The 12,540-nt window shown below is 37.6% G+C and overlaps 9 non-coding genes across 9 annotated transcripts; all 9 read right to left on the bottom strand.

The window, feature by feature from the left end:
• Positions 1–791: 791 nt before the first annotated feature.
• trnap-ugg (transfer RNA proline (anticodon UGG)) lies at positions 792–864 on the bottom strand. Its single transcript has one exon. It is a non-coding gene; the product is annotated as a tRNA-Pro (tRNA).
• A 1,252-nt stretch (positions 865–2,116) lies between these two features.
• On the bottom strand, positions 2,117–2,189 carry trnaq-uug (transfer RNA glutamine (anticodon UUG)). Its single transcript has one exon. It is a non-coding gene; the product is annotated as a tRNA-Gln (tRNA).
• A 631-nt stretch (positions 2,190–2,820) lies between these two features.
• Positions 2,821–2,893, bottom strand: trnaq-uug (transfer RNA glutamine (anticodon UUG)). The gene has a single exon. It is a non-coding gene; the product is annotated as a tRNA-Gln (tRNA).
• Positions 2,894–4,495: 1,602 nt separating this feature from the next.
• Positions 4,496–4,568, bottom strand: trnar-ucg (transfer RNA arginine (anticodon UCG)). Its single transcript has one exon. It is a non-coding gene; the product is annotated as a tRNA-Arg (tRNA).
• A 975-nt stretch (positions 4,569–5,543) lies between these two features.
• trnar-ucg (transfer RNA arginine (anticodon UCG)) lies at positions 5,544–5,616 on the bottom strand. The gene has a single exon. It is a non-coding gene; the product is annotated as a tRNA-Arg (tRNA).
• Positions 5,617–6,538: 922 nt separating this feature from the next.
• On the bottom strand, positions 6,539–6,611 carry trnar-ucg (transfer RNA arginine (anticodon UCG)). The gene has a single exon. It is a non-coding gene; the product is annotated as a tRNA-Arg (tRNA).
• A 974-nt stretch (positions 6,612–7,585) lies between these two features.
• Positions 7,586–7,658, bottom strand: trnar-ucg (transfer RNA arginine (anticodon UCG)). Its single transcript has one exon. It is a non-coding gene; the product is annotated as a tRNA-Arg (tRNA).
• A 922-nt stretch (positions 7,659–8,580) lies between these two features.
• On the bottom strand, positions 8,581–8,653 carry trnar-ucg (transfer RNA arginine (anticodon UCG)). Its single transcript has one exon. It is a non-coding gene; the product is annotated as a tRNA-Arg (tRNA).
• A 974-nt stretch (positions 8,654–9,627) lies between these two features.
• trnar-ucg (transfer RNA arginine (anticodon UCG)) lies at positions 9,628–9,700 on the bottom strand. Its single transcript has one exon. It is a non-coding gene; the product is annotated as a tRNA-Arg (tRNA).
• Between the last annotated feature and the right edge of the window lie 2,840 nt (positions 9,701–12,540).

Genomic DNA, 12,540 nt, shown 5'->3' with positions numbered 1-12,540 from the left:
ACAATGTCCAAGCTTTTCAAAGCAACAAGACCAATGCCTTATTTCGGGAAATTGCAAACATGTTCAAATTAGCTGAGCTAATGAAATTAAACAACCACGAAGGGACTCGGACCCTCAATCTTCTGATTCGAAGTCAGACGCCTTATCCATTAGGCCACGCAGTCTATGTGATATAGCCCTATTTGACATTATACAGACTTTGCTATGCAACCATAGACATAAAAATTGTGAACCTGTCCGAATGAGGAAAGCTAGTGATTTTTAACAAGTACAAAGATACTCTTTCCTTCAATCTTTCGATGCAGATTCAGACACAATAATTCTCAGGCCTTGCAGTCTTAGATTATTAAAGTTGAACAACAATGTCCAAGCTTTTCAAAGCAACAAGACCAATGCCTTATTTAGCGAAATTGCAAACATGTCCATATTAGCAGATTTAATGGAATTAAACGACCACGAAAATGCCTCAAAACCTCAATTTTCTGTTTCGAAGTAAGACGCCTTATCCACGAGGCAACACCTTCTACTCCATATTCTCCGATATGACATCAAACAGACGTTGTTTAGCAACAACAGACATCAAAATTGTGAACCTATCCGAATGAGGAAAGCTAGTGATATTTTACAAGTACGAAAATACTATGTCCCTCAATCAGACATAATATTTCTCAGGTCTTGCAGTCTTAGATTATTGAAGTGTCCAATGTCCAAGCTTTTCAAAGCAACAAGACCAATGCCTTATTTCGGGAAATTGCAAACATGTTCAAATTAGCTGAGCTAATGAAATTAAACAACCACGAAGGGACTTGAACCCTCAATCTTCTGATTCCAAGTCAGACGCCTTATCCATTAGGCCACGCAGTCTATGTGATGCAGCCCTAGTTGACATTATACAGACTTTGCTATGCAACCATAGACATAAAAATTGTGAACCTGTCCGAATGAGGAAAGCTAGTGATTTTTAACAAGTACAAAGATACTCTTTCCTTCAATCTTTCGATGCAGATTCAGACACAATAATTCTCAGGTCTTGCAGTCTTAGATTATTAAAGTTGAACAACAATGTCCAAGCTTTTCAAAGCAACAAGACCAATGCCTTATTTAGGGAAATTGCAAACATGTACGAATTAGCTGAGCTAATGAAATTAAACGACCCTATTTGACATCATACAGACTTTGCTATGCAACAGTAGACATCAAAGTTGTGAACCTGTCCGAATGAGGAAAGCTAGTGATATTTAACAAGTAAGAAGATACCTTTTCCCTCAATCTTGCGATGCAGAATCAGACTCAATAATTCTCAGGCCTTGCAATATTAGATTATTAAAGATGAATAACAATGTCCAAGCCTTTCAAAGAAACAAGACCAATGCCTTATTTCGGGAAATTGCAAACATGTCCATATTAGCAGATTTAATTAAATTAAACGACCACGAAAATGCCTCAAAACCTCAAATTTCTATTTTGAAGTAAGACGCCTTATCCACGAGGCAACACCTTCTACTCCATATTCTCCGATATGACATCAAACAGACGTTGCTTAGCAACAACAGACATCAAAATTGTGAACCTATCCGAATGATGAAAGCTAGTGATATTTTACAAGTACGAAAAGACTATGTCCCTCAATCAGACATAATATTTCTCAGGTCTTGCAGTCTTAGATTATTGAAGTTGAACAACAATGTCCAAGCTTTTCAAAGCAACAAGACCAATGACATATTTCGGGAAATTGCAAACATGTCCATATTAGCAGATTTAATTAAATTAAACGACCACGAAAAGCCTCAAAACCTCAATTTTCTATTTTGAAGTAAGACGCCTTATCCACGAGGCAACACCTTCTACTCCATATTCTCCGATATGACATCAAACAGACGTTGCTTAGCAACAACAGACATCAAAATTGTGAACCTATCCGAATGAGGAAAGCTAGTGATATTTTACAAGTACGAAAAGACTATGTCCCTCAATCAGACATAATATTTCTCAGGTCTTGCAGTCTTAGATTATTGAAGTTGAACAACAATGTCCAAGCTTTTCAAAGCAACAAGACCAATGCCATATTTCGGGAAATTGCAAACATGTTCAAATTAGCTGAGCTAATGAAATTAAACAACCACGAAGGGACTCGAACCCTCAATCTTCTGATTCAAAGTCAGACGCCTTATCCATTAGGCCACGCAGTCTATGTGATACAGCCGTATTTGACATCATACAGACTTTGCTATGCAACAGTAGACATCAAAGTTGTGAACCTGTCCGAATGAGGAAAGCTAGTGATATTTAACAAGTAAGAAGATACCTTTTCCCTCAATCTTGCGATGCAGAATCAGACTCAATAATTCTCAGGCCTTGCAATATTAGATTATTAAAGATGAATAACAATGTCCAAGCCTTTCAAAGAAACAAGACCAATGCCTTATTTCGGGAAATTGCAAACATGTCCATATTAGCAGATTTAATGAAATTAAACGACCACGAAAATGCCTCAAAACCTCAATTTTCTATTTTGAAGTAAGACGCCTTATCCACGAGGCAACACCTTCTACTCCATATTCTCCGATATGACATCAAACAGACGTTGCTTAGCAACAACAGACATCAAAATTGTGAACCTATCCGAATGAGGAAAGCTAGTGATATTTTACAAGTACGAAAAGACTATGTCCCTCAATCAGACATAATATTTCTCAGGTCTTGCAGTCTTAGATTATTGAAGTTGAACAACAATGTCCAAGCTTTTCAAAGCAACAAGACCAATGCCTTATTTAGGGAAATTGCAAACATGTTCAAATTAGCTGAGCTAATGAAATTAAACAACCACGAAGGGACTCGAACCCTCAATCTTCTGATTCAAAGTCAGACGCCTTATCCATTAGGCCACGCAGTCTATGTGATACAGCCCTATTTGACATCATACAGACTTTGCTATGCAACAGTAGACATCAAAGTTGTGAACCTGTCCGAATGAGGAAAGCTAGTGATATTTAACAAGTAAGAAGATACCTTTTCCCTCAATCTTGCGATGCAGAATCAGACTCAATAATTCTCAGGCCTTGCAATATTAGATTATTAAAGATGAATAACAATGTCCAAGCCTTTCAAAGAAACAAGACCAATGCCTTATTTCGGGAAATTGCAAACATGTCCATATTAGCAGATTTAATTAAATTAAACGACCACGAAAATGCCTCAAAACCTCAATTTTCTATTTTGAAGTAAGACGCCTTATCCACGAGGCAACACCTTCTACTCCATATTCTCCGATATGACATCAAACAGACGTTGCTTAGCAACAACAGACATCAAAATTGTGAACCTATCCGAATGAGGAAAGCTAGTGATATTTTACAAGTACGAAAAGACTATGTCCCTCAATCAGACATAATATTTCTCAGGTCTTGCAGTCTTAGATTATTGAAGTTGAACAACAATGTCCAAGCTTTTCAAAGCAACAAGACCAATGCCTTATTTAGGGAAATTGCAAACATGTACGAATTAGCTGAGCTAATGAAATTAAACGACCCTATTTGACATCATACAGACTTTGCTATGCAACAGTAGACATCAAAGTTGTGAACCTGTCCGAATGAGGAAAGCTAGTGATATTTAACAAGTAAGAAGATACCTTTTCCCTCAATCTTGCGATGCAGAATCAGACTCAATAATTCTCAGGCCTTGCAATATTAGATTATTAAAGATGAATAACAATGTCCAAGCCTTTCAAAGAAACAAGACCAATGCCTTATTTCGGGAAATTGCAAACATGTTCAAATTAGCTGAGCTAATGAAATTAAACAACCACGAAGGGACTCGGACCCTCAATCTTCTGATTCGAAGTCAGACGCCTTATCCATTAGGCCACGCAGTCTATGTGATACAGCCCTATTTGACATCATACAGACTTTGCTATGCAACAGTAGACATCAAAGTTGTGAACCTGTCCGAATGAGGAAAGCTAGTGATATTTAACAAGTAAGAAGATACCTTTTCCCTCAATCTTGCGATGCAGAATCAGACTCAATAATTCTCAGGCCTTGCAATATTAGATTATTAAAGATGAATAACAATGTCCAAGCCTTTCAAAGAAACAAGACCAATGCCTTATTTCGGGAAATTGCAAACATGTCCATATTAGCAGATTTAATTAAATTAAACGACCACGAAAATGCCTCAAAACCTCAATTTTCTATTTTGAAGTAAGACGCCTTATCCACGAGGCAACACCTTCTACTCCATATTCTCCGATATGACATCAAACAGACGTTGCTTAGCAACAACAGACATCAAAATTGTGAACCTATCCGAATGAGGAAAGCTAGTGATATTTTACAAGTACGAAAAGACTATGTCCCTCAATCAGACATAATATTTCTCAGGTCTTGCAGTCTTAGATTATTGAAGTTGAACAACAATGTCCAAGCAACAAGACCAATGCCATATTTCTGGAAATTGCAAACATGTTCAAATTTGCTGAGCTAATGAAATTAAACAACCACGAAGGGACTCGAACCCTCAATCTTCTGATTCGAAGTCAGACGCCTTATCCATTAGGCCACGCAGTCTATGTGATACAGCCCTATTTGACATTATACAGACTTTGCTATGCAACCATAGACAAAAATTGTGAACCTGTCCGAATGAGGAAAGCTAGTGATTTTTAACAAGTACAAAGATACTCTTTCCTTCAATCTTTCGATGCAGATTCAGACACAATAATTCTCAGGCCTTGCAGTCTTAGATTATTAAAGTTGAACAACAATGTCCAAGCTTTTCAAAGCAACAAGACCAATGCCTTATTTAGCGAAATTGCAAACATGTCCATATTAGCAGATTTAATGAAATTAAACGACCACGAAAATGCCTCAAAACCTCAATTTTCTGTTTCGAAGTAAGACGCCTTATCCACGAGGCAACACCTTCTACTCCATATTCTCCGATATGACATCAAACAGACGTTGTTTAGCAACAACAGACATCAAAATTGTGAACCTATCCGAATGAGGAAAGCTAGTGATATTTTACAAGTACGAAAAGACTATGTCCCTCAATCAGACATAATATTTCTCAGGTCTTGCAGTCTTAGATTATTGAAGTGTAACAATGTCCAAGCTTTTCAAAGCAACAAGACCAATGCCTTATTTCGGGAAATTGCAAACATGTTCAAATTAGCTGAGCTAATGAAATTAAACAACCACGAAGGGACTCGGACCCTCAATCTTCTGATTCGAAGTCAGACGCCTTATCTATTAGGCCACGCAGTCTATGTGATACAGCCCTATTTGACATTATACAGACTTTGTTATGCAAAAGTAGACATCAAAGTTGTGAACCTGTCCGAATGAGGAAAGCTAGTGATATTTAACAAGTAAGAAGATACCTTTTCCCTCAATCTTGCGATGCAGAATCAGACTCAATAATTCTCAGGCCTTGCAATATTAGATTATTAAAGATGAATAACAATGTCCAAGCAACAAGACCAATGCCTCATTTAGCGAAATTGCAAACATGTCCATATTAGCGGAGCTAATGAAATTAAACAACCACGAAGGGACTCGAACCCTCAATCTTCTGATTCGAAGTCAGACGCCTTATCCATTAGGCCACGCAGTCTATGTGATACAGCCCTATTTGACATTATACAGACTTTGCTATGCAACCATAGACATAAAAATTGTGAACCTGTCCGAATGAGGAAAGCTAGTGATTTTTAACAAGTACAAAGATACTCTTTCCTTCAATCTTTCGATGCAGATTCAGACACAATAATTTTCAGGTCTTGCAGTCTTAGATTATTAAAGTTGAACAACAATGTCCAAGCTTTTCAAAGCAACAAGACCAATGCCTTATTTAGGGAAATTGCAAACATGTACGAATTAGCTGAGCTAATGAAATTAAACGACCCTATTTGACATCATACAGACTTTGCTATGCAACAGTAGACATCAAAGTTGTGAACCTGTCCGAATGAGGAAAGCTAGTGATATTTAACAAGTAAGAAGATACCTTTTCCCTCAATCTTGCGATGCAGAATCAGACTCAATAATTCTCAGGCCTTGCAATATTAGATTATTAAAGATGAATAACAATGTCCAAGCCTTTCAAAGAAACAAGACCAATGCCTTATTTCGGGAAATTGCAAACATGTTCAAATTAGCTGAGCTAATGAAATTAAACAACCACGAAGGGACTCGGACCCTCAATCTTCTGATTCGAAGTCAGACGCCTTATCCATTAGGCCACGCAGTCTATGTGATACAGCGCTATTTGACATCATACAGACTTTGCTATGCAACAGTAGACATCAAAGTTGTGAACCTGTCCGAATGAGGAAAGCTAGTGATATTTAACAAGTAAGAAGATACCTTTTCCCTCAATCTTGCGATGCAGAATCAGACTCAATAATTCTCAGGCCTTGCAGTCTTAGATTATTGAAGTTGAACAACAATGTCCAAGCTTTTCAAAGCAACAAGACCAATGCCATATTTCTGGAAATTGCAAACATGTTCAAATTAGCTGAGCTAATGAAATTAAACAACCACGAAGGGACTCGAACCCTCAATCTTCTGATTCGAAGTCAGACGCCTTATCCATTAGGCCACGCAGTCTATGTGGTACAGCCCTATTTGACATTATACAGACTTTGCTATGCAACCATAGACAAAAATTGTGAACCTGTCCGAATGAGGAAAGCTAGTGATTTTTAACAAGTACAAAGATACTCTTTCCTTCAATCTTTCGATGCAGATTCAGACACAATAATTCTCAGGCCTTGCAGTCTTAGATTATTAAAGTTGAACAACAATGTCCAAGCTTTTCAAAGCAACAAGACCAATGCCTTATTTAGCGAAATTGCAAACATGTCCATATTAGCAGATTTAATGAAATTAAACGACCACGAAAATGCCTCAAAACCTCAATTTTCTGTTTCGAAGTAAGACGCCTTATCCACGAGGCAACACCTTCTACTCCATATTCTCCGATATGACATCAAACAGACGTTGTTTAGCAACAACAGACATCAAAATTGTGAACCTATCCGAATGAGGAAAGCTAGTGATATTTTACAAGTACGAAAAGACTATGTCCCTCAATCAGACATAATATTTCTCAGGTCTTGCAGTCTTAGATTATTGAAGTGTCCAATGTCCAAGCTTTTCAAAGCAACAAGACCAATGCCTTATTTCGGGAAATTGCAAACATGTTCAAATTAGCTGAGCTAATGAAATTAAACAACCACGAAGGGACTCGGACCCTCAATCTTCTGATTCGAAGTCAGACGCCTTATCCATTAGGCCACGCAGTCTATGTGATACAGCCCTATTTGACATTATACAGACTTTGCTATGCAAAAGTAGACATCAAAGTTGTGAACCTGTCCGAATGAGGAAAGCTAGTGATATTTAACAAGTAAGAAGATACCTTTTCCCTCAATCTTGCGATGCAGAATCAGACTCAATAATTCTCAGGCCTTGCAATATTAGATTATTAAAGATGAATAACAATGTCCAAGCAACAAGACCAATGCCTCATTTAGCGAAATTGCAAACATGTCCATATTAGCGGAGCTAATGAAATTAAACAACCACGAAGGGACTCGAACCCTCAATCTTCTGATTCGAAGTCAGACGCCTTATCCATTAGGCCACGCAGTCTATGTGATACAGCCCTATTTGACATTATACAGACTTTGCTATGCAACCATAGACATAAAAATTGTGAACCTGTCCGAATGAGGAAAGCTAGTGATTTTTAACAAGTACAAAGATACTCTTTCCTTCAATCTTTCGATGCAGATTCAGACACAATAATTTTCAGGTCTTGCAGTCTTAGATTATTAAAGTTGAACAACAATGTCCAAGCTTTTCAAAGCAACAAGACCAATGCCTTATTTAGGGAAATTGCAAACATGTACGAATTAGCTGAGCTAATGAAATTAAACGACCCTATTTGACATCATACAGACTTTGCTATGCAACAGTAGACATCAAAGTTGTGAACCTGTCCGAATGAGGAAAGCTAGTGATATTTAACAAGTAAGAAGATACCTTTTCCCTCAATCTTGCGATGCAGAATCAGACTCAATAATTCTCAGGCCTTGCAATATTAGATTATTAAAGATGAATAACAATGTCCAAGCCTTTCAAAGAAACAAGACCAATGCCTTATTTCGGGAAATTGCAAACATGTTCAAATTAGCTGAGCTAATGAAATTAAACAACCACGAAGGGACTCGGACCCTCAATCTTCTGATTCGAAGTCAGACGCCTTATCCATTAGGCCACGCAGTCTATGTGATACAGCGCTATTTGACATCATACAGACTTTGCTATGCAACAGTAGACATCAAAGTTGTGAACCTGTCCGAATGAGGAAAGCTAGTGATATTTAACAAGTAAGAAGATACCTTTTCCCTCAATCTTGCGATGCAGAATCAGACTCAATAATTCTCAGGCCTTGCAGTCTTAGATTATTGAAGTTGAACAACAATGTCCAAGCTTTTCAAAGCAACAAGACCAATGCCATATTTCTGGAAATTGCAAACATGTTCAAATTAGCTGAGCTAATGAAATTAAACAACCACGAAGGGACTCGAACCCTCAATCTTCTGATTCGAAGTCAGACGCCTTATCCATTAGGCCACGCAGTCTATGTGGTACAGCCCTATTTGACATTATACAGACTTTGCTATGCAACCATAGACAAAAATTGTGAACCTGTCCGAATGAGGAAAGCTAGTGATTTTTAACAAGTACAAAGATACTCTTTCCTTCAATCTTTCGATGCAGATTCAGACACAATAATTCTCAGGCCTTGCAGTCTTAGATTATTAAAGTTGAACAACAATGTCCAAGCTTTTCAAAGCAACAAGACCAATGCCTTATTTAGCGAAATTGCAAACATGTCCATATTAGCAGATTTAATGAAATTAAACGACCACGAAAATGCCTCAAAACCTCAATTTTCTGTTTCGAAGTAAGACGCCTTATCCACGAGGCAACACCTTCTACTCCATATTCTCCGATATGACATCAAACAGACGTTGTTTAGCAACAACAGACATCAAAATTGTGAACCTATCCGAATGAGGAAAGCTAGTGATATTTTACAAGTACGAAAAGACTATGTCCCTCAATCAGACATAATATTTCTCAGGTCTTGCAGTCTTAGATTATTGAAGTGTCCAATGTCCAAGCTTTTCAAAGCAACAAGACCAATGCCTTATTTCGGGAAATTGCAAACATGTTCAAATTAGCTGAGCTAATGAAATTAAACAACCACGAAGGGACTCGGACCCTCAATCTTCTGATTCGAAGTCAGACGCCTTATCCATTAGGCCACGCAGTCTATGTGATACAGCCCTATTTGACATTATACAGACTTTGCTATGCAAAAGTAGACATCAAAGTTGTGAACCTGTCCGAATGAGGAAAGCTAGTGATATTTAACAAGTAAGAAGATACCTTTTCCCTCAATCTTGCGATGCAGAATCAGACTCAATAATTCTCAGGCCTTGCAATATTAGATTATTAAAGATGAATAACAATGTCCAAGCAACAAGACCAATGCCTCATTTAGCGAAATTGCAAACATGTCCATATTAGCGGAGCTAATGAAATTAAACAACCACGAAGGGACTCGAACCCTCAATCTTCTGATTCGAAGTCAGACGCCTTATCCATTAGGCCACGCAGTCTATGTGATACAGCCCTATTTGACATTATACAGACTTTGCTATGCAACCATAGACATAAAAATTGTGAACCTGTCCGAATGAGGAAAGCTAGTGATTTTTAACAAGTACAAAGATACTCTTTCCTTCAATCTTTCGATGCAGATTCAGACACAATAATTTTCAGGTCTTGCAGTCTTAGATTATTAAAGTTGAACAACAATGTCCAAGCTTTTCAAAGCAACAAGACCAATGCCTTATTTAGGGAAATTGCAAACATGTACGAATTAGCTGAGCTAATGAAATTAAACGACCCTATTTGACATCATACAGACTTTGCTATGCAACAGTAGACATCAAAGTTGTGAACCTGTCCGAATGAGGAAAGCTAGTGATATTTAACAAGTAAGAAGATACCTTTTCCCTCAATCTTGCGATGCAGAATCAGACTCAATAATTCTCAGGCCTTGCAATATTAGATTATTAAAGATGAATAACAATGTCCAAGCCTTTCAAAGAAACAAGACCAATGCCTTATTTCGGGAAATTGCAAACATGTTCAAATTAGCTGAGCTAATGAAATTAAACAACCACGAAGGGACTCGGACCCTCAATCTTCTGATTCGAAGTCAGACGCCTTATCCATTAGGCCACGCAGTCTATGTGATACAGCGCTATTTGACATCATACAGACTTTGCTATGCAACAGTAGACATCAAAGTTGTGAACCTGTCCGAATGAGGAAAGCTAGTGATATTTAACAAGTAAGAAGATACCTTTTCCCTCAATCTTGCGATGCAGAATCAGACTCAATAATTCTCAGGCCTTGCAATATTAGATTATTAAAGATGAATAACAATGTCCAAGCCTTTCAAAGAAACAAGACCAATGCCTTATTTCGGGAAATTGCAAACATGTCCATATTAGCAGATTTAATTAAATTAAACGACCACGAAAATGCCTCAAAACCTCAATTTTCTATTTTGAAGTAAGACGCCTTATCCACGAGGCAACACCTTCTACTCCATATTCTCCGATATGACATCAAACAGACGTTGCTTAGCAACAACAGACATCAAAATTGTGAACCTATCCGAATGAGGAAAGCTAGTGATAATTTACAAGTACGAAAAGACTATGTCCCTCAATCAGACATAATATTTCTCAGGTCTTGCAGTCTTAGATTATTGAAGTTGAACAACAATGTCCAAGCTTTTCAAAGCAACAAGACCAATGACATATTTCGGGAAATTGCAAACATGTTCAAATTAGCTGAGCTAATGAAATTAAACAACCACGAAGGGACTCGAACCCTCAATCTTATGATTCGAAGTCAGACGCCTTATCCATTAGGCCACGCAGTCTATGTGGTACAGCCCTATTTGACATTATACAGACTTTGCTATGCAACCATAGACAAAAATTGTGAACCTGTCCGAATGAGGAAAGCTAGTGATTTTTAACAAGTACAAAGATACTATTTCCTTCAATCTTTCGATGCAGATTCAGACACAATAATTCTCAGGTCTTGCAGTCTTAGATTATTAAAGTTGAACAACAATGTCCAAGCTTTTCAAAGCAACAAGACCAATGCCTTATTTAGCGAAATTGCAAACATGTCCATATTAGCAGATTTAATGAAATTGTTGCTATCCGAATGAGGAAAGCTAGTGATATTTTACAAGTACGAAAAGACTATGTCCCTCAATCAGACATAATATTTCTCAGGTCTTGCAGTCTTAGATTATTGAAGTGTCCAATGTCCAAGCTTTTCAAAGAAACAAGACCAATGCCTTATTTCGGGAAATTGCAAACATGTCCATATTAGCAGATTTAATGAAATTAAACGACCACGAAAATGCCTCAAAACCTCAATTTTCTGTTTCGAAGTAAGACGCCTTATCCACGAGGCAACACCTTCTACTCCATATTCTCCGATATGACATCAAACAGACGTTGTTTAGCAACAACAGACATCAAAATTGTGAACCTATCCGAATGAGGAAAGCTAGTTACAAGTACGAAAAGACTATGTCCCTCAATCAGACATAATATTTCTCAGGTCTTGCAGTCTTAGATTATTGAAGTGTCCAATGTCCAAGCTTTTCAAAGCAACAAGACCAATGCCTTATTTCGGGAAATTGCAAACATGTTCAAATTAGCTGAGCTAATGAAATTAAACAACCACGAAGGGACTCGGACCCTCAATCTTCTGATTCGAAGTCAGACGCCTTATCCATTAGGCCACGCAGTCTATGTGATACAGCCCTATTTGACATTATACAGACTTTGCTATGCAACAGTAGACATCAAAGTTGTGAACCTGTCCGAATGAGGAAAGCTAGTGATATTTAACAAGTAAGAAGATACCTTTTCCCTCAATCTTGCGATGCAGAATCAGACTCAATAATTCTCAGGCCTTGCAATATTAGATTATTAAAGATGAATAACAATGTCCAAGCCTTTCAAAGAAACAAGACCAATGCCTTATTTCGGGAAATTGCAAACATGTCCATATTAGCAGATTTAATGAAATTAAACGACCACGAAAATGCCTCAAAACCTCAATTTTCTATTTTGAAGTAAGACGCCTTATCCACGAGGCAACACCTTCTACTCCATATTCTCCGATATGACATCAAACAGACGTTGCTTAGCAACAACAGACATCAAAATTGTGAACTTATCCGAATGAGGAAAGCTAGTGATATTTTACAAGTACGAAAAGACTATGTCCCTCAATCAGACATAATATTTCTCACGTCTTGCAGTCTTAGATTATTGAAGTTGAACAACAATGTCCAAGCTTTTCAAAGCAACAAGACCAATGACATATTTCGGGAAATTGCAAACATGTTCAAATT

The sequence above is a fragment of the Oncorhynchus clarkii genome, unplaced genomic scaffold, assembly GCF_045791955.1.
Source record: "Oncorhynchus clarkii lewisi isolate Uvic-CL-2024 unplaced genomic scaffold, UVic_Ocla_1.0 unplaced_contig_10886_pilon_pilon, whole genome shotgun sequence".
NCBI lineage: Eukaryota > Metazoa > Chordata > Actinopteri > Salmoniformes > Salmonidae > Oncorhynchus > Oncorhynchus clarkii.
The sequence above is the reverse complement of the archived record's forward strand: the minus strand, read 5'-3'. Positions and strand labels throughout refer to the sequence as shown.